General features: G+C 37.7%; 1 protein-coding gene across 7 annotated transcripts in view; it reads right to left on the reverse strand.

The window, feature by feature from the left end:
- Positions 1 to 19,403, reverse strand: part of NCOA3 (nuclear receptor coactivator 3) — a 117,390-nt gene that overhangs the window by 54,608 nt on the left and 43,379 nt on the right. For 4 of the 7 annotated variants that reach the window (XM_036244653.1, XM_036244656.1, XM_036244650.1 and 1 more), the window contains exon 2: positions 15,673 to 15,761. The exons of 2 other annotated variants lie outside the window; for them this stretch is intronic. The gene's annotated coding sequence lies outside the window, so the exon portion shown is untranslated. Of the gene's footprint in view, positions 1 to 13,617; positions 13,642 to 15,672; positions 15,762 to 19,403 lie in introns of those variants that run through there. One more of the 7 variants, XM_036244652.1, reaches the window with a different exon arrangement.

Genomic DNA, 19,403 nt, shown 5'->3' on the forward strand with positions numbered 1-19,403 from the left:
CAAATAGTATATCGGTGTCATTCAAATGCAAAGAGCTGTATACCTACTAACACACCTATTTATAATCACAGTATAATCTCTAGCTTATAACTGAGATATATGCCAAAAATAAGCTGGTTTTTAGAATACATCTTCCCCTCCACAACAGTATAACCCGTTGTTAGCATAATGGTTCAAGAGTAGAAGTTTTGAAGTCCACCAGATCTAGACTCAACTTTTTCACTTACTAGCTGGGTACCCAAGTCAACTTAAGACTTAAGAGACTTAGATTTCCCATCTTAAAATGGTTATCACACCTCAGAAGGCTCTTGTAAAGATAAAGTATAAATGCTTAAATTCCTTATTACTACCTAATACATAAATGCTCAGTAAATAAAAGCTATAAGTCAAACAAAAGATTACTTGACATATATGAATTTCCAAGCACACTGAAATGAAAAATAGAAAACACAATCATTCATTTTAGTTTTTAAATGCATTCAAAGTTTTATGGCTTTAATTTTTCTGATATCCAATTTAATTAGAGGACGATGAAGGGGGGAAGGTAAGCTGAATTTCTGTAAAGAAAATCCAAGATTTTCTGGCCCTGGTTCTAAATCAAGTTTCATTTCAGAAACAGTTCTTTTGCCCTGGTCGGTTTGGCTCAGCGGTTAGAGAGTCGGCCTGCGGTCCTGAGAGATCCGGGTTCGGTTCCCACTAAGGGCGCATACCTCGGTTGCAGTTTGTCCCCGGCCCTGGTCGGTCGTGCGGGTGGCAACCACTCGATGTGTTCCTTTCACATCGATGTTTCTCTCTCTCTCTCTGTTCCTCTCTCTCCCTCCCACTCTACCTGAACAAAAAAATGGAAAAATGTCTTCGGGTGAGGATTAAAAACAAAACAAAAAAAAAAGAAATGGTTCTTTTGTTGATGCTCCTTTATATGAGGGAAGAAGAAATGTTTGGGGTGGTCATAGTGCCTTCAGAACAAGTATTACTGTACTGCTGGTGAGAACTAGTTAAAGGCGTGCTGACCCACCCAAAGAACACCATCTGCAAAATTCTCCACTCCCAGAAGTGTGCAGTTGGTCTAGAGAGGTCCCCATACCAAAGATCAATCATTTGCCTACCAGGAACCTGCAAGAGATATATGGTCTAAAAAAAGTACATATACATACTAGGATCCTATAAAGTATGGAACTGTTAGGAAAACTGCAGTTAACTTGTGTAGAACCAAGATTCTGCAAAGACAACTGCCCTAGAAGATTTCTTGAAACTGTATTTCTTACTTTTATCAAAAATAAGCTTACTCTTACCCCTTTTCATAATTTGGACTTCAGTCAATCATACATTCAAAAATCGAATCACAATGACATAAAAACTGAATGGCACATCCCAAAGATACCAGATATCTGAGAAGGTGGGAGGAGGCATTAATTTTTCTACTAGAATTAGCAAAAAGGTTACTGATGAGATCCACATTATCAAAACCTGCATCACTAGAAAGCTAATGGGGGGTAAAATCAAACTGAGCTTTGTTAATAGCTGGTCTGAGATGTGCCTTGAGGCCAAAACAAAGACTCAAACTGGGGGAGGGGAGATGACAGATAGAGGAAACCCCAAACCATATAATGCTAATGCTTGGAAACACCAAACAGACAAAAAGACTGGCTATTATAAACATGTCTTTCTTTTGCTGTTGAACATGGAAGGAGGCAAGGACTCTATTAATCACATTAAACTCCTTGTTCTTTCCATGCTGCTGCAGGCAATGATCCTAGGGACTCCCCCTTCTCTGTTCCCTAAAATCTTAGAGATGGAGAATCACCATCTTTGGGGAAAGCCAGCTGTTGCCACCTCATCTTCAAAGTCTGTGCACCAATTAAATTTCAGGTTACTTAATACTGGTGTAAATTAAGCATTCTTTTGCCATTGAGATTATTTATCAAGTGATAAATATATCCTTTGTCAAACCTGTAACAACATATTTTACTTGCAACTACAACCAATCTGAAGCTATACTGAAAGGGAAAAAAAACATGTTAGTTAATAGTAAGAAGAGTTAATATTATATAAAAAGTACCATTTTTTTGAAACTGAAAAAACTCAGTAAAAAGATTTTTTCTTTTACTATTTATTACTTAGTCCATTAAGGATATTGTGATGACAAACTTTCTTAAATGCTATAATCTTTTTGACAAGGGGAGGGGACAGGAATTACTTCAAATTACAGCATATGCATGTCTAGTAAAGTAAGGACAGGGTCAAAAAACTTGAAATGTATTACCACTTATCCTATGGAATATACTATAAAGAACCAAGCCAATTTATAATAATTTACTCTACATAGTCATTTAATAAACTATAATAAATATTTAGTCCTATCTGGAGTCAACCTGAAAATTTAACTGATGCAGTAAAAACAGTCTTGGTTTCAAAAGACCTTGGTTTTGGAAGTCCAGCTTCTAGAAGTGACCTTGTGTGAGACATTTAATTAAATTCAATGTTTGCTGTGTACCTATTAAATGCCAGACGCTGCAGTGGCACTCAGAAGTTATAAGCCAACTAAGGTTCTTGCCATTAATTAGGAAAGAAGCAGGTATAAAGAGCCACTATAGTTCCCCAAATGAAAACTATGTTCATTCAGTAAGCATTTGCTGAGCATGTACATGCTACACATTGTACCAAACACCAGGGATACAAGGAATAACCAGAAGTTTAAGACACAGAGTCAAATAATAATATTAAAGGAGAGAAGAAAGAAGAATTGCCCTGCCTTTTTCATAGGATTGCTGTGGTAACTTTACTATAAAGTACTATTTACATGTGAATGTGAATGCAAGACAAATACAAAACCATTTACTTCAACCAGAGAGAGAGAGAGAGAGAGAGAGAATTATTAATATTTAAATGTACTGATAATTTCTGGAATTATTTTCCATAGTTATAACCAAAATGTCATTGAATTTCTTTATAATAAAAGGCAAAGAAAAAATAACTCTTGTAAAAAACGTTAGCCAATTGTGTAAAAATTACATGAGACACAGAAAACATTAATGGGGTATATGTAAACGAAGGGCTGCTGAAAATGAAAGCTATTTTTAACTCAACATATTCAGGAAATATGCTTCCACAACGACACTATCCACTGATGAACAATGGCAGTAAATATAACCATTCTGCATTTTTAAAATTACCTTAAGGAGCAAACTAAAAATCCAGTTAGCAGACCAGTTTATTAACAAGCCCCACATCTTTGGCTGAGTTGTAGTTAGTAATGACATGGTTACTAAAACAGGCATGCAAGCAAGCCGCTTGCCGGTGCTTGTTCGGTTTCTCTCCCGCCCGCGCCCCCCCCCCCCCCCCCGGAAAAACTGCATGCACTGCTGCACGATCACACAAAATAAATACAGGAAGCCTGGGTGGGGAGGTGAGGGAAGCTCTGGGCTCCACCAGTGGAAGGCGTTCCACAAGAATTGCTACAGGGTCAAAAGTTTACAGTGGTTTCAATTTCACCTTTTAGCAGCCAATCAGGAAACAGAGACTGCACGCTGACCCCTCAGGCTGCAAATGAACATTAACTCATTGGCTACCAAGATTGTATATATTCCTTTTCTTGTAAGGTTTTCCTTTTTCTTCCTTTCTTTTTGGGGGGAAGGGAGGAGGCAGAAGGCAAAAAACATTTCAAGTTCAAAGTGACAATCGACCATGTATATGAAACAGTTATTTGAGGGGAGAAATAATTAAGTAATTATCAACTTTCTCCTTGAAATTAGCTTCTTTATCCTGTAGTATCTAACAAACCAACCATTAATGCTAGTATCAAAAGAGTGGATTTAGGCAGGTTAAATCAACGGATGTATCTCCATGAGGTTGCAATTCTAAGAACAATTTACAATATAATGAAAGATAATGGCTGGTTGTGTTTCTAGTAAATGCTCTAAAAACAAATCAAAAGATGAAGACATTTAAGTATTTATCTACACCCCAATTTTTATTTGCATAGATTCCCCATCTCCTCTCCAAATCATTAATATGAACATGCGTGTCATGTCTGTCCTTTTCATTCTGTACATCTACCAAAATGCAGATACCACTCCTAAGGTTTAAGCTTTCTTTTCCTGTATCTCTCCTCTCCAAACACAAGTACCCAGGAGTGATCCCCTATACATTAAACTCAAGAGTGAACCCTTTGGGAACAGACACAACTGCTCTCTGATTCATTTGTTTATGTAAATTTCTTCCAAATGCAGACATATCAGTAAACCAATCCATTATTCAACATTCTATACTTAACACTGAGCAAGGTTAAAATGAAGAGCCTACTAACATACCTTAACTATCCTACCTTTAAAAACTAAATTTCTTTACATGATGAAAGTGAAATATCTGCATTAACTACTCTATCAAAATAATCAGTTAAATCCTAAATAAGCAGATGTATAAACTTATAGTTAGCAATATTTCTCATTAATAAAATACGTAGTCAAATTTTAGCAGACTTATTAACTTAAATTTAAGGTTATATTTACAAGCTGCTGTAGGCATTACCAATGCCTAAGAAAATTACTTTAAATAGGAAATTAATTTTCTTATCCAAACCAGCAAAGTAAGACACCACAATTATTTCTGAACACCCAAAGGTAACCAATATACAAAAGTGCCTTACTTAATATAATAACTGCTAAAAGAGCCCAAAACATAAATTCATAGTGTAAAGTTTCCATAGCAATTTAATGTCAGTTGTTAAAATAGTCAATTAAAAAACTTTGTTAATATAAGTTTTTTAAATTCAGCATTAAAACAAGTAATTTTCTGGGTTTAAAAAAAAACCTCCCAAACCTTCATGATTTAAGTTTATGCATATTTGTTAATAAAAAGTCTATACTTTTAAAATCTAGGTTTTTTAAATGTAGCTTGCAGAAGCTGTTTTTATATAATAACATTAAATTAGAGGAGTCTTCTGTATATCTTCTTTTTACAAGATGGCCTCATTTTGAAAGAAAATGGATGCAATAAAATTTTACATCAAGTCAGCATGTTAGCAAAAAGCTTTTTTGTGTGTTCTGAATTTGATTAATACAAGCCAAGGTCACTTCCTGAAAGATGCCTATCATTGCAGCTGCAGGCAAACTAGACTCCAGCATAAGGCTGGGGGAAGGGAATGGGTGATGGCATTTATTAACACTGAGACAGGCTTCCATCTCCACCAGCAGAGCTATATAAGGGAAGAACAGGAAGATCCAGAATTTCTGGCATATAAAGATTAAAATATTCCCCTTCTTAATGTTTAAAGACAGAAATTTAACTCAGTATAATACTTGTCAAAATTATATCAAAGATATTCTCACTGCTACAATACATTAAAACATTTTACTTAATACTATACAAATCATCTATTACCAGACACTAAAGTAAACTTGGCATTCAACACAATATGACCTATACTTGCTATGCAAAATTCCTACAAAGTAGAAAGATATATAAGCCCTTGAAGAAAACAGAATCAGATTCAAATTTCTCTCAGCTAAAGCCAAGGGTGGCCTGAAAGTCATGAAAGTAGAAATCCAAAACAAAAGCCTATATTGCAAAATATTTGCAAAAGTTTTGTGTTGAAATTCAATTCAATTTTCCTCTCACCAACATTAACATAAGTATGTCTGCACTAAAAAAAAAAAAAAAAAAATGATCAAAAGGTACATTATCAGTAACCAAAACAAACCCTCTCCCTGAATAATTAATATTAGCAAGATTTAATTGAGCAGTTACTAGATACAGCTAGAAAACCATACTAAGTACCTAGCCTGTCTTCTTTGAGGTTCTACTTATATTTCAACTAACTGGATAAAATCAGAAAGTCTATATGCTCCTTATAATTAAATTAGTTATTCATACTCCTCCCCAGGACACGTTGTGAAGTACTAAGGGGGGGTTAAATTTTTTCTCAATTTCTCCTAGCCTCTATATTCTTTTTTTTATCACATGAATTATTCCAAAAATAACTCAGAACAAAGCACAGAGATAAGTAGTGGCTAGCTACGTTCTTGCCATAGACCAGGGCATGGGAGGTGCAATCATTCTTCTCATCTCCAACTAAATCACTCTCTCTCCTGTTTTATTCCAAGTATCCAATGTGTTCCTCACTTGACAAACAAGACAAACTAAACGGGGGCCACAGCAGCTAGCTGCCTGGTCTTCTTCCTGTACCAATGCGGCCTCCATGCCAAAGACACAACCTGAAAGGAAACACTGATTATAAAATAAAAGCAAACAAAACACCAAGCTACATATCTTCTTGCTCTGTCAGAGCACTTCACAGACATAAGTTTACAAATCACTCTTTAAAAAATTACTCTTTAAGAAAAGAAGATTCAAGTATTTTTTGTGGCATCAAGCTGGACAGGTTGGCTATACCATAATTGGAAAAACTAAAGAAAATGGTATTACTAATCAGTAATAATGCAATTATGCCATATGCTTACTCTTTTTTTTTTTTTTTTTTTTTAATCCTCACTCGAGGACATTTTTCCATTTTTTGTTCAGGTAGAGTGGGAGGGAGAGAGAGGAACAGAGAGAGAGAGAAACATCGATGTGAAAGGAACACACCGAGTGGCTGCCACCCACACGACCAACCAGGGCCAGGGACAAACTGCAACCGAGGCACGTGCCCTTAGCGGGAACCGAACCCGGGTCTCTCCAGACTGCGGGCCGACGCTCTAACCGCTGAGCCAAACCGGCCAGGGCTATGCTTACTCTTTTAAAAGCACATTAGTCTAAGCCTCAACCATACCTCTCAAGTGAAATAGCTAACAGGTTGTCATTATAGTGCCTCCTCCCAGCACAAAATAACAGTAAGTATAAGTCATCTATTCATTTCACAAATGTTTGCTGAATTATACCATAGTCCACAGTACTGCTATTCTAGGTTTTGTGGAAACAAAGGTAAACAAGACATAGGTCATCACAGAAGTCTTTAATAGAGCCAGTACCTGGGCCTGGCAAAGAAGGTGCTCAGAGAAGTTCAAAAAGACCTAAGCATATGCCTTTGAGAGGAAATTAAATTCTAAAGATGGACAAAAGATAAAATTAAAGAGCTTACATTTTATTAGATATTAACAAACAACAAATAGATAAACAAGGTGCTTCTAGAACATGGTAAGTGCCTTCAAAAAATAAACAAGGTGATATGATACAGAAAAGGGGGAAAGGGCCCTGGCCGGTTTGGCTCAGCGGTTAGAGCATCAGCTTGCGGTCCAGAGAGACCCGGGTTCGGTTCCCGCTAAGGGCACGTACCTCGGTTGCAGTTTGTTCCCGGCCCTGGTTGGTCATGCGGGTGGGCAGCCACTCGCTGTGTCCCTTTCACGTTCAACTCAGGAAAGGGCTCTTTGAGGATGCAACATTTAATCTGAGAGCTCAAAGGAACCAACCATGCAAAGAGAGTTTCAGGCAAACAGCACTATATATGATAGTGCTAACAGTTCATTGATTAATTATAATTAGTTAATTTCACTATCTATTTTATTATCATAAGCCCAACAGTCTCAACTTTCTTCCCACTTCTACTCTGGGACCTACATTGCAGACCAATGTGAACCTGAAAATTTTGTGCTAATCTGCTTTATAAGTAATATGCTTCATTTTAAAACTTAAGTTTAATAAAGTCAATAAAAGAACCATACTTAAAGCCAGCATACAACATTGCTTTCTAGGATTAGTAATGGACAGGGCTAGGGAGTATTACTAAAAACAAAGTGTATTCAATAGACTGGAGGGAAACAGCAGACTCAAATTCCAGCTGTCCTAACCAACACCACCCGTTTCCTCTATAAAATAAGGATAATAGCTATTGTCCCACCTATCTTAAATATCAGTTATGAAAACTGACAGCCTCGCTGCCACCATCACTATCAGGAATGGCCTGACAACTGGTGCAAAAAACATACAGCCCATCCCCTCATTAAGAGAAATTCTCAGGGTCTCACACTTGAGTTTATTTGTTATTATTATTCCCAGCTTATCAGAATTGTATGTATATGGCTTTCCAACCTCACAGCAAATTAGAAAGGAGACACTATTAGAAGCAAAGTATTGACAACAACAATAAAGTACAGCTAACTGGCTAACAAATAGTAGCAAAGGAAAATAGAAAAAATAAAAACTAAAAAGCAAACAAAAACTTTTAGTGGTTGAGACTAGTGTCCTTCAGCCTAAAGAAAAATAATCCTGTTCAACTCAGGAGGTATAAGAGGTGTCACCCCACGGGGGGGGGGGGTCAGTAATAATAATGATTTTAGTGCCCTGAATCATTACGAAAATATTAAATAGCCTTGGCTGGTTTGGCTCAGAGGTTAGAGCGTCAGCCTGCAGTCCAGAGAGACCCGGGTTCGGTTCCCGCTAAGGGGGCGTACCTTGGTTGCAGTTTGTCCCCGGCCCTGGTTGGTTGGTTGTGCAGGTGGCAGCCACTCGATGTGTCTCTTTCACGCGGATGTTTCTCTCTCTCTCTCTCTCTCTGTGTCTCTCTCCCTCCCTCCCTCCCTCTTCCTCTCTCTCCCTCCCACTCTATCTGAACAAAAAATGGAAAAATGTCCTCGGGTGAGGAGAAGAAAAAAGAAAGAGAAAGAAAGAAGAAAGAAGAAGACAGAGAGGACAGACAGACAGACAGAAAGACAGACAGACAGAAAGACAGCAACAGGGACAGAAATAGAAGAAGACGACAGACAAAGAAAGAAAGACGAAAGACAGACAAAGACAGACGAAGAAGAAGACAGAAAGAAGAAGACAGACGAGACAGAAAGAACAGAAAAGACAGACAAAGAAAAAGACAGAAAGAAAAGACAGAAAAGAAGAAAGAAGACAGAAGACAAGAACAGAAAGAAGAAAGAAGAAAACAGAAAAAGACAGAAAGAAGACAGAAAGACGAAAAGAAAAAAACAGAGAAAGACAGAAGAAGACAACAGAAAGAAGAAGAAAGAAAGAAAGAAAGAAAGAAAGAAAGAAAGAAAGAAAGAAAGAAAGAAAGAAAGAAAGAATTAAATACACTTAAGTACACTGTTTGGAAGTTTAAATACCCTAAAGATTTTCATTTTAATTTTCAGAGGGTTAATCTTTTTTTTTCTTTTTTACAAGTGTTGTGACTTAATGATTGTTTTGTTTTTGTTTTTGTTTTTGGCAACAACCATTTCACTATGGGCTTCTCTGTGCCTTTGTTCTCTATTCCCAGCCACTCCCCAGTGGCTTAGAAACAATATAATGGTCATGAGGCAAGCAACAAAGGTTAGAAAACCATGGCACCCAGCCGGTGTGGCTCAATGGTTGAGCACTGACCCATGCACCAAGAGGTCGCCAGTTCGATTTCCCGGTGAAGGCACATGCCCAGGTTGTGGGCCAAATCCCCCATGGGAGGCACTCAGGAGGCGGCCAATCAATGTTCTCTCATAGATGTTTCTGTCTCTCTCTCCCTCTCCATTCCTCTCTCTAAAATGAATAAAGAAAAAAAAGAAAACCATGGGACTTAGATGATCAATAGTGGGGGGTAAGTTAAAGCAAGAAAGCCTTCTCCAGAGTACAACATAAAAATCCAGCAGTCTAAAAAGATCAATCCATTTTAAATTAGCATATTTTTGTAGATTCCATATACCGATAAAAATAATTAAAGTTAAACCTCAACTGAACTAATCTGGTACAATCTGAGCATCATAATTGTAAAGGATCATAATCTAGAGGTTAAACTAAAAATTCATGAATCCACAAGGAATATGAAAATATATTATACAAAGGGAAAGCTCTTCCTTACAGTAGAAAGGCAACTAATATATACAGAAAGAATAATGGAACTAGAAAGTCACCATTTGGCAAAATCATAAGAATTCATTCAGGAAACAAGAATCATCAATGGAAGGTAAAACTAGTGGGTGTAAGTTTAAGGAGTAAGAGGATATTTTCCTAATTACAGATTCAAAACCTCTACACCCCAAAGGAAACTTTGCAGCATAGCCCCACAACTAACCTTACAATGGAGAGAAAGTAGCAGACACCACCTTAGCTAATGGTCAAGGTTAGTTAGCACCATTAACAATGGAACTCTTCAGAGACATGTGCCTCCTGGTTGGATGGACCAAGAACACATCACTTCTATGGTATTCCTCCCCCAAAAGTACAGAATCTGAATCTAAACATGAGGAAAATACCACACTAGCACAAACTGAGGGACTTCCATAAAATAACTGACCTCTAGTCTTACAAAAGTATCAATGTCCTGAAACACAAAGATCAGAAATTGTCCCAGCCCTGGCCAGTTTGGCTCAGCAGTTAGAGCATTGGCCCGCAGATCAATGAGTTGCAGGTTTGATTCCGGTCAAGGGCACATAACTCAGTTGCTGTTCATCCCCAACCCTGGTCAGGTAATGCAGGAGGCAACCAGTCGATGTGTCTCTCTCATATCAATGTTTCTCCCGCCCCGCCCCACTCTATCTAAAGATAAACAGAAAAATGTCCTCTGGTGAGGATAAAAAAAAATTTTTTAAAGAAATTGTCCCAGATTAAAGATGACTACAAAGGTAACAATTGAATGCATTCAATCTTGGATTTTCCCTTCCCTTTAGAGGGTATTATTAGGATAATTGGTAAAATCTGAATAATTTCAATAGAAAATTATTGTATCAATATTAATTTCATGATTTTTATCATTGTAGTGTGATAATGTAAAAGAATCCGTTTTGAGGACATATATAGTGAAGTATTTAGGAGTAAAAGGGCATCACATCTGTAACTTACTCTTAAATGGTTCAGAAAAAGTAATATATTTTTTAAATGACAGAAGAAAGCAAATGTTGTAAAATATTAACATTTGAAGAATTCTTTATATTAGCCCTGCAACTTTTCTTTAAGTCCCAAATTAAGGAGAAGCAAAAAAATAATTTAAAAAGTAAATACCAGACTGGGAGAAAACATCTGCAGTGTATAAACAGACAAGGAATAAAATCCCAAAATACACAGGAGCACTTACAAATTAGTAAGAAAAGACAACATAAGAGGAAAAATGAGCAAAGAATCAGAATAGGCCATTCACAACAGTACAAATGGGCAACAAACACATGAAAACATGCATAACTCTTCCAAAGGTCAGGGAAATGTAAAATAAAAACAATGGAGGGAAAAAAGGTACCAGTTCACAAAAAAATATATACATACAGTAATTTTAAGCATGTGTCCTTTATGCACATCAAGCCCATATCTAGGAGTATAACACAAGTGTATCAAGATATAAAAGATATGTATAAGGATATTCAATATAACATCCTATAAGAGGGCAAAAATGGGAGAAGGAAACAACTAATGAGCATCAATGGGGGAACACAAACTCTAACTTCATGTAAAGTTTCTTAAGCTGAGAGTTTCTAGTACAGTGGTTCTCAACCTTCCTAATGCCATGGCCCTTTTTTTTTATTATTTATTTATTTATTTTTATCCTCACCCGAGGATATTTTTGCATTTATCTTCAGATAGATTTTCTTTTTTTTTTTTTATCCTCACCCGAGGACATTTTTCCATTTTTTACACAGACAGAGTGGGAGGGAGAGAGAGGAAGAGACAGAGAGAGAGAAACATCGATGCGAAAGGAACACATCAAGTGGCTGCCACCGCACGACCAACCAGGGCCAGGGACAAACTGCAACCGAAGTACGTGCCCTTAGCGGGAACCGAACCCGGGTCTCTCCGAACCGCAGGCTGATGCTCTAACCGCTGAGCCAGATAGAGCGAGAGGGAGAGAGGGAGGAAGAGAGAGAAACATAGATGTGAGAGAGACACATCGACTGGCTGCCACCCACACAACCCCAACCAGGGCTGGGGACAAACTGCAAACGAGGTACATGCCCTTAGCGGAAACCGAACCCAGTACTCTCTGGTCCAGGGGCCGACACTCTAACTGCTGAGCCGAACCACCCAGGGCACCGTGGCCCTTTAATACCGTTCCTCATGTTGTATGTCGGCATATCTGCATGTGGACGGACCCACCTGGAGACGGAAAGAGAAGCGGTGTCTCGGTTCCACACATATTTCCAATGGTCTTAGGCAACCCCTGTGAAAGGGTCGTTTGATCCCCAAAGGATACCATATCCAAAAATGGTATATTATATGGCCAATGAAAAGAATGCAGTAGATCTACATATATAATCACCTAAAAATATGTCCATGAAACAGTGGAAAGAAACAACTTGAAAGCAACAGTGACTGTTTTAAAGCATTATATAACATGTCTACATAAACGTATCTGCCTAGCCCTGGCCAGTGTGGCTCAGTTGGTTAGGCATTGTCCTGTGCACAGCATGCTCAGGTTATGGGTTCGATCCCTGGTAGAAGAAGTGCAGGAGGTAGCTGATAGATATTATACTCTCACATCAATGTTTCTCTCTCTCAAAAAAAAATAAAAATAAAAATATCTTATATGTGCCTATACTTGGAGAAAAGTAGGTAAAGGTAGATACAATTCTAATGAGCAATTAAATTAAGGGAATGCTTGTTACTGTACTTTTTCAAGAGGTAAGACTACAAATAACTTTGTTATCAGTATTTTTTTTTTTCTTTAATCCTCACCTGAGGACATTTTTCCATTGATTTTTAGAAAGGGAGGGAAGGCCCTGGCCGGTATGATTTGGCTCAGCGGTTAGAGGATCGGCCGGCAGACCAATGAATTGAGGGTTCCATTCTGGGGGCACTACCTTGGTTGCAATTCATCCCCAGCCTTGGTTGGGATTGTGTGGGAGGCAGCCAATTTCACGTCAATGTTTCTCTTTCTCTCTCTTCCTTCCTCTCTCCCTCCCACTCTATCTGAACAAAAGTAGAAAAATGTCCTCGAGTGAGTATGAAAAAAAAAAGAAGAAAGAGAGAGAGGGTGGGGAGGGAGGGAAAGGAAGAGGAAGAAACATCAATGTGAGAGAGACATATTGGTGGGCTGCCTCCTGTACAACCCCGGACTGGGGCCAGGGATCAAACCTGCAACCCAGGCACGTACCCTTGACTGAGAATCAAACCTACAACCCTTCAGTCCTCAGGCCAGCACTTTAACTGCTGAGCCAAACCAGTCAGGGCTGTTATCAGTATTTTTAAATAAAAATTAAATGTAAAGAAGATGCCACTAAAAAAATTTTAAGCTCTTCAAAACATTAAACTTAATATAAAAATAACAAATTAGGAAAAATAATTAGGTAAGAGTCTTAAAAATCTTTGATCCCTATTCTACTTCCAGGAAGTCTACTAAAAGGAAGTATCAGAAATGCAGACAAAGGTTGTGGTAACAAATGCTGACATCAGCATTACTTTTAACAGTTATAAAACAGAAGTAGGCTTCAAAATATTATTAAAAGGTCTGTACAATTACATAAAAGATGCAGAAAAATGTAGAAAATATACACACAGGAAACAGAGAAAATATACACAGGAAACAAGAAAAATTTAGGAAATGCACCCAATTATTAATCCTCAAGATTATTAGTGCCTTTTCCCACTCTGAAATTGCCCCAAATTTTCTAAAATTACCTTGTTTTGCTCTTATAAACACAAAATAAAAGTGATGAGACAATGTTGTAATTTATTTATATATAAACATTCCTAAATCTTCTATTACATTTTCCTAATTCTTACCTAAATTGAATCCCAAGCCCAATTCCTGGCCCTCATTTGCCAATTAAAAAAAAAAAAAAAAAAAATCAAGTCAATCACTGGGAGAATACATTTGCAAAATACATATCTGATAAAGGACCTGTACCCAAAATACACCAAAAAAATTCTTATATAACAACAAGAAACAATAATGAACATAAGAAAACAAACCACTCCATTAAAAAATGGCATAAGAATGGCTAAAATCTAAAAAAATCGACAATAACAAATGTTAAGAGTAAGGAGTAACAGAAGTCTCATTCATTGCTGGGGGAAATGCAAATGCTACAGCTACTTTATAGGACAGTTTAGCAGTTTCTTACAAAACTAAGCTACTCTTAACATGCAATTCAACAACCACACTCCTAGATGTTTACCCAATTAAGTTGAAAACATGTCCACACAAAAACATATACACAAATGTTTAACAGTTTTACTTATAACTGCCCAAATTGGAAACAACCAAGATGTCCTGCAATGGGTAAATGCATCAAGTGTGGTATGTCCATACAATGGATTATTATTCAGCAATTTAAAAAAATGAGCGGTCAAGCCAAGAAATGAATGGAGAAACCTTAAATGCACATTGCTAAGTGAAAGAAGCCAGCCTGAAAAGGCTACATACTATATGACTCCAACTACATGACATTCTTCAAAAGCCAAAACTACAAACAGTAAAAAGTTAAGTGGTTACCAAGGTTTAGGGGAAAACCTGAACAGCTGAAGCACAGGTAACTATAATACAAAGAGTGAATTCCAATGTAAACTATTAATATTGGTTCATTAATTATAATAAATGTATCACACTAATGCAAAATGTTAACAAACAAAACTGGGAGAGAAAGGAAATACATGGGAACTCTCTGTACTATCCACTCAATTTTTCTGAAAATCTAAAACTATTCTAAAAAAGACGTGTATTATTTTTTTTTATTTTAGAAAGGAGAGAGAACAGGAGGGGGAGCAGGGGAGGAAGTAGGGGGAGAGCAGGGGAAGGGGGAGCAGGGGCACCCCAGAGGGGGGAGGAGTGGGGGGAGGCATGAGAGAGAGGAACGCGCGAGGTGGGGGAGTGAGAGAGAAAGGGGGCATGGGAGGGGGGCGGTTGCAAACCAGAGAACCAGGGAGAGAACCAGAGACCAAGAAAGAGAACCAGAGAACGAGAAAACAAGAGAAAGAGAGGGAGAAAGACAGAAAACATCAATGTGAGTGTGAAACATGTATCGGTTGCCTCCCATACACTCTCGACCAGGTGATCAAACCCACAACCTAGGTATGTGCCCTGACCTGGAAATCGAACCCACGAACTTCTGGTGAATGGGACAACTCTCCAACAAACTGATCCACACTGGCCAGGGCAAAGTGTATTAATTTTTTCAATCATGAGAATTGAAAATACATTACTTTATCAAGTGAAAATCTAACACAAATTAAGTAATCAAGTTTTGTAATTTTTTTTTTATCCTCACCCGAGGACATTTTCCCATTTTATGTTCAGATAGAGTAGGAGGGGGGAGAGAGGAAGAGAGAATCATCAACGCAAAGGGGACACATCAAATGGCTGCCACCTTCACAAGCCAACCAAGGCCGGGCACAAACCGCAACACCAAGGCAGACACCCTTAGTGAGAACCAAACCCGGGTCTCTCTGGACCGCAGGCCGATGCTCTAACAGTGGAGCCAAACCAGCCAGGGCTGTAATACGGTCTTTTATAACTTTGCTGTATAAAACTTTTAAAAAATTAAGGCTCCCAAATTTCTATACCATATGCTCACTTCTATGATGCCCCCAATGCTGTAAACAAACAAACAAACAAAAAACCGTAACATGGAAATTCCTCACTGTAGACTTAATGCAACCGCTGGGTCATTAATCCAAACATGCTAGTTCTCGATGATAAATTTTAACTTAATTCAATATGAAAATTTTTTCTTTAAAATTCTCATACAACTGTCCTAAGTCTTTGCAATATCATCTGCATTAAAAAAAGGAAAAAAATGTAAAAAATTCAAATGCATCTAATGCCCACTCTGTACCAACCTGAATTTACTGCAATGAGTTTTTGTCTTGTCAAGGAAATTAATCTTATTTTGCAATGAAAATCTCTTCCAATAAACTTGTTTTGAGGACTGTTAAAAGTAGTGAGAAAATACAAACTTCAGATACGTATTACCAAAACAATTACAAACTGTCAGTGATTCACACACAAATCTCAGAGTTATCTTACCAAGATGAAGCTTAAACCTGTAAAATCACTATGAATTTTTATATTTTTGGATTATCCAAAAAGCACCAATATGTAGCTAAAGTGAACCAGGTTGGAAAATATTTTAAAGCACTCCCACTGAGAACATGAAAGTAGCTGGGTAGATTCACACAGAAGAAAGCAATATAGACTTTGACAATTCCTAATAATGATGAAGCCAGTAAGTACTAAGTGAACATTTAAGTTACTGCTGTTTATTACATGAATATCTTTTCAGACACATTCATAAATAGGAAACACCACAAGTTTTGGGGAATATAAAAGTTTGCACACAGGCAGTTCTTTCAAGTACTATAGTGGAAAAGTACATTTAGGCTTTCAAAAGACACTAATAAATCTCATATTAGAATTTAAAATTTCCATCACCAAGAGACATGCAGAGTATGAGCAGAAAATATAGCAATAACACTTAATATTTTATAGTACTATAAAATTATTTACAGCAATAATATACATTAGCTTATCAAGAAAAGTATCTAATTTTACATGTAAGGAAGAACGCCACAAGATATAACTTGTCCACTCTTAGTGACTAAAGCATACCCCCAAGTATACTAAGATTCCATCTGTGGTTAAGTGGATACTCCTAATATAATCAAAATATTCTAGCCCAGCTGCTGTGGCTGAGCATCAACCCATGCACCAAGAGGTGCCAGTTCGATTCCCAGTCAGGGCACATGCCCAGATTATGGGCCAAATCTCCAGTGGGAGGCATGCAGGAGGCAGCCAATTGATAATTCTCTCTCATCGATGTTTCTCTCTCTCCCTTCCTCTCTTTCTAAAAATCCATTCAAAAAAAAATATATATATATAGCAGCAAGACTTAAGCCAATCTGCTGATAACTTAACTACATTTGAGCCATTAATTAGATTCATTCAGGCAAAAGCCTAGTAAAAATTCAATTCAGTAAGTCCTATATTAACATTTTAAAATTGGGGGGGGGGGGGGGCATTAAAAATCACTTCTAGCCCTAGCCGGTTTGGCTCAGCGGTTAGAGCGTCAGCCTGCGGTCCACAAAGACCCAGGTTCGGTTCCCGCTAAGGGCATGTACCTTGGCTGCAGTTTGTCCCCGGCCCCGGTTGGGTCGTGTGGGTGGCGGCCACTCGATGTGTCCCTTTCACATCGATGTTTCTCTCTCTTCCTCTCTCTCCTTCCCGCTCTATCTGAGTAAAAAATGGAAAAATGTCCTCGGGTGAGGATAAAAAAAAAAAAAATCACTTCTATAAAACGTTCTAATTACAATCCTCTTTATTATCAAATATAAACAAGGAAAAGCAACACCAAAATAATATTAAAAAATAAGACAACTGCCCTGGCTGGGTGGTTCAGTTGGTTGGAACGTCTTCCCGTATACCAGAAGGTTGCTGGTTGGAATGTCTTCCCGTATACCAGAAGGTTGCTGGTTTGAAGGTCGGGGTACATGCAGGAGGCAACCAATCGATGTTCCACTCTCACATCAATATTTCTCCCTCTCCTTCCCACTTCCTATCTCTCTTAAAAAAAAAAAAAAAAAAAAATCAATTAAAATAAATAAATAAATGAGAGTTTATGTCCTGCACCTCTGCCATCCTATGTTATCATTAGTTTTTAGTATCTCTCAAATCTATCCATTTCTCTCTAACCCCATTACAACTATCCTTTAGTAGTTCGGGTAGTACATTTTCCCTGGATTACTCCAAAAGTTTACCTCTTTTCTCCATTTAAGCCCCAGATGAATCAGAGCAGTCTTTCCATGCCCCTACTTAAACTCTTCCATACCTATAAAGTTTAAATTGCCTTCTCAGCTCATTTCTAAAGACCTCTCCTTGTATCTAAGGGTCCAGCCACACCAAGTAACTTCCATTTCCCACAGGACACCCCAAGGGCTCCAAGTCTTTCATACAAGCTGCTCTCTCGGCCAGAATGCTATTCTATTGCCCCATCATTCACCTCCGATTTATACCTTATGATATTCCTCGTCCTGAAAGCTTACCCAGATGCTTCAACTTTGTCTCTTTTAGCCCACCCTTCCAATCCTCCTTAGGTTATACAGTCCTCCAAAGAGCTTGATAACGAATACCTTTGAATATTCCTTTTGTACTTATCACCTGGTAACTATCTCTCATTCTTCTCCCTCTTGAAGGGACAGTCTGAGGCTCTGGACTGTTTTAACCACAGTGCCTAATGCATAGCAACCACACAAAATTTTGGTAGAGTCAATAAGGAGAGGAAAGATTCGTACAGGTGATTATGTACAGGATGCTCAGAGATCTTAGAAGAGAGAATCATTCCCCAAAAAGGGGTCAAAGCATTTGAAAGTTGCTTACCAATACAGATATACATCATTTGATTGCACTTTGCTTTACTGAGCTTCACAAACGTTGAATTTTTTTTCCCCACCCACAAATTGAAGGTAAGAATCTCTACCAGCAAAAAGATTACAATTTGCTTTATTGTGGTGGTTTGGACCCAAACCCGCAATATCTCTGAGGTGTATGCCTGTATATTAGAAGGTTTTAGCCCTGGCCAGTTTGGCTCAATGGTTAGATCATCACCCCGCAGACCAATGAGTCTTGGGTTTGATTCCAATCAAGGGCACATACCTTGGTTGTGGTTCATCCTCAGCCCTGGTCAAGGTCATGCAGGAGGCAACAAGTTAACATGTCGCTCTCACTTCGATGTTTCTCTCTTTCTCTCCCTCCTCTCCCACTCTATCTGAGATAAATGGAAAAATATCCTCAGGTAAGGATTTTAAAAAAAGGTTTAAAATTCTATAATATTTGAAAAATTCTTAAAGAAGATATTCTATTATTAGACACAGATAATTTTTTTGGTTATAAGCACCAAGGAAAATCAAGTGAAATACTACTGAAAAACAAGAATAAGTCTGCCATCAAATAATTTGTGGCATTGATATAAAATCTCCTGGACTCAAAAGGTTAAAATATAATTAAATGATGCCAACACAGCTACTACAGTTTTCTGGAATTTAAAACATACACACACACTTATGACTTAATGTCATGCTATAAAACACCAAATGCCTTCAGTTTTCTGTTCCAGGAATGATTTTTGGAATTCTGCCCAACACAGAGGAGAAAAACTCTGGCTCCTGCCCAAAAAAGATGAAATCATGTATAATATGGTAGAGAAATCTGTCATAAAATGACAAATTTCAAGTAAGTAGAAAATGAGAAGGTAGTATATTAAGATTACAAACTTTGGATCCAGACAGACTAGTCCATCCAGCTGAGGGCCTGCCTCATCCTAAAATGGACACAACTCTTATCCCTCTCTCCCTTTCACTGTCTCTAAAAATCAGTAGAAAAAATACCCTCGGGTATTAACCCCCCCAAAAAACCTTATGGGGTTGCTGTGAGAATTACATGAAAATTACATGAAGAACTTAAAATACTCTAAAAATCAACAAAGGAAAAAAAAAGGTGTAAATACTCAGATTCTGATACATGTATCAAGTAATCAATAAATGGTACTATGGATATAGTATTGCTTTATGATAGAAGA

The sequence above is a fragment of the Molossus molossus genome, unplaced genomic scaffold (assembly GCF_014108415.1).
Source record: "Molossus molossus isolate mMolMol1 unplaced genomic scaffold, mMolMol1.p scaffold_m16_p_6, whole genome shotgun sequence".
Taxonomy (NCBI): Eukaryota; Metazoa; Chordata; class Mammalia; order Chiroptera; family Molossidae; genus Molossus; species Molossus molossus.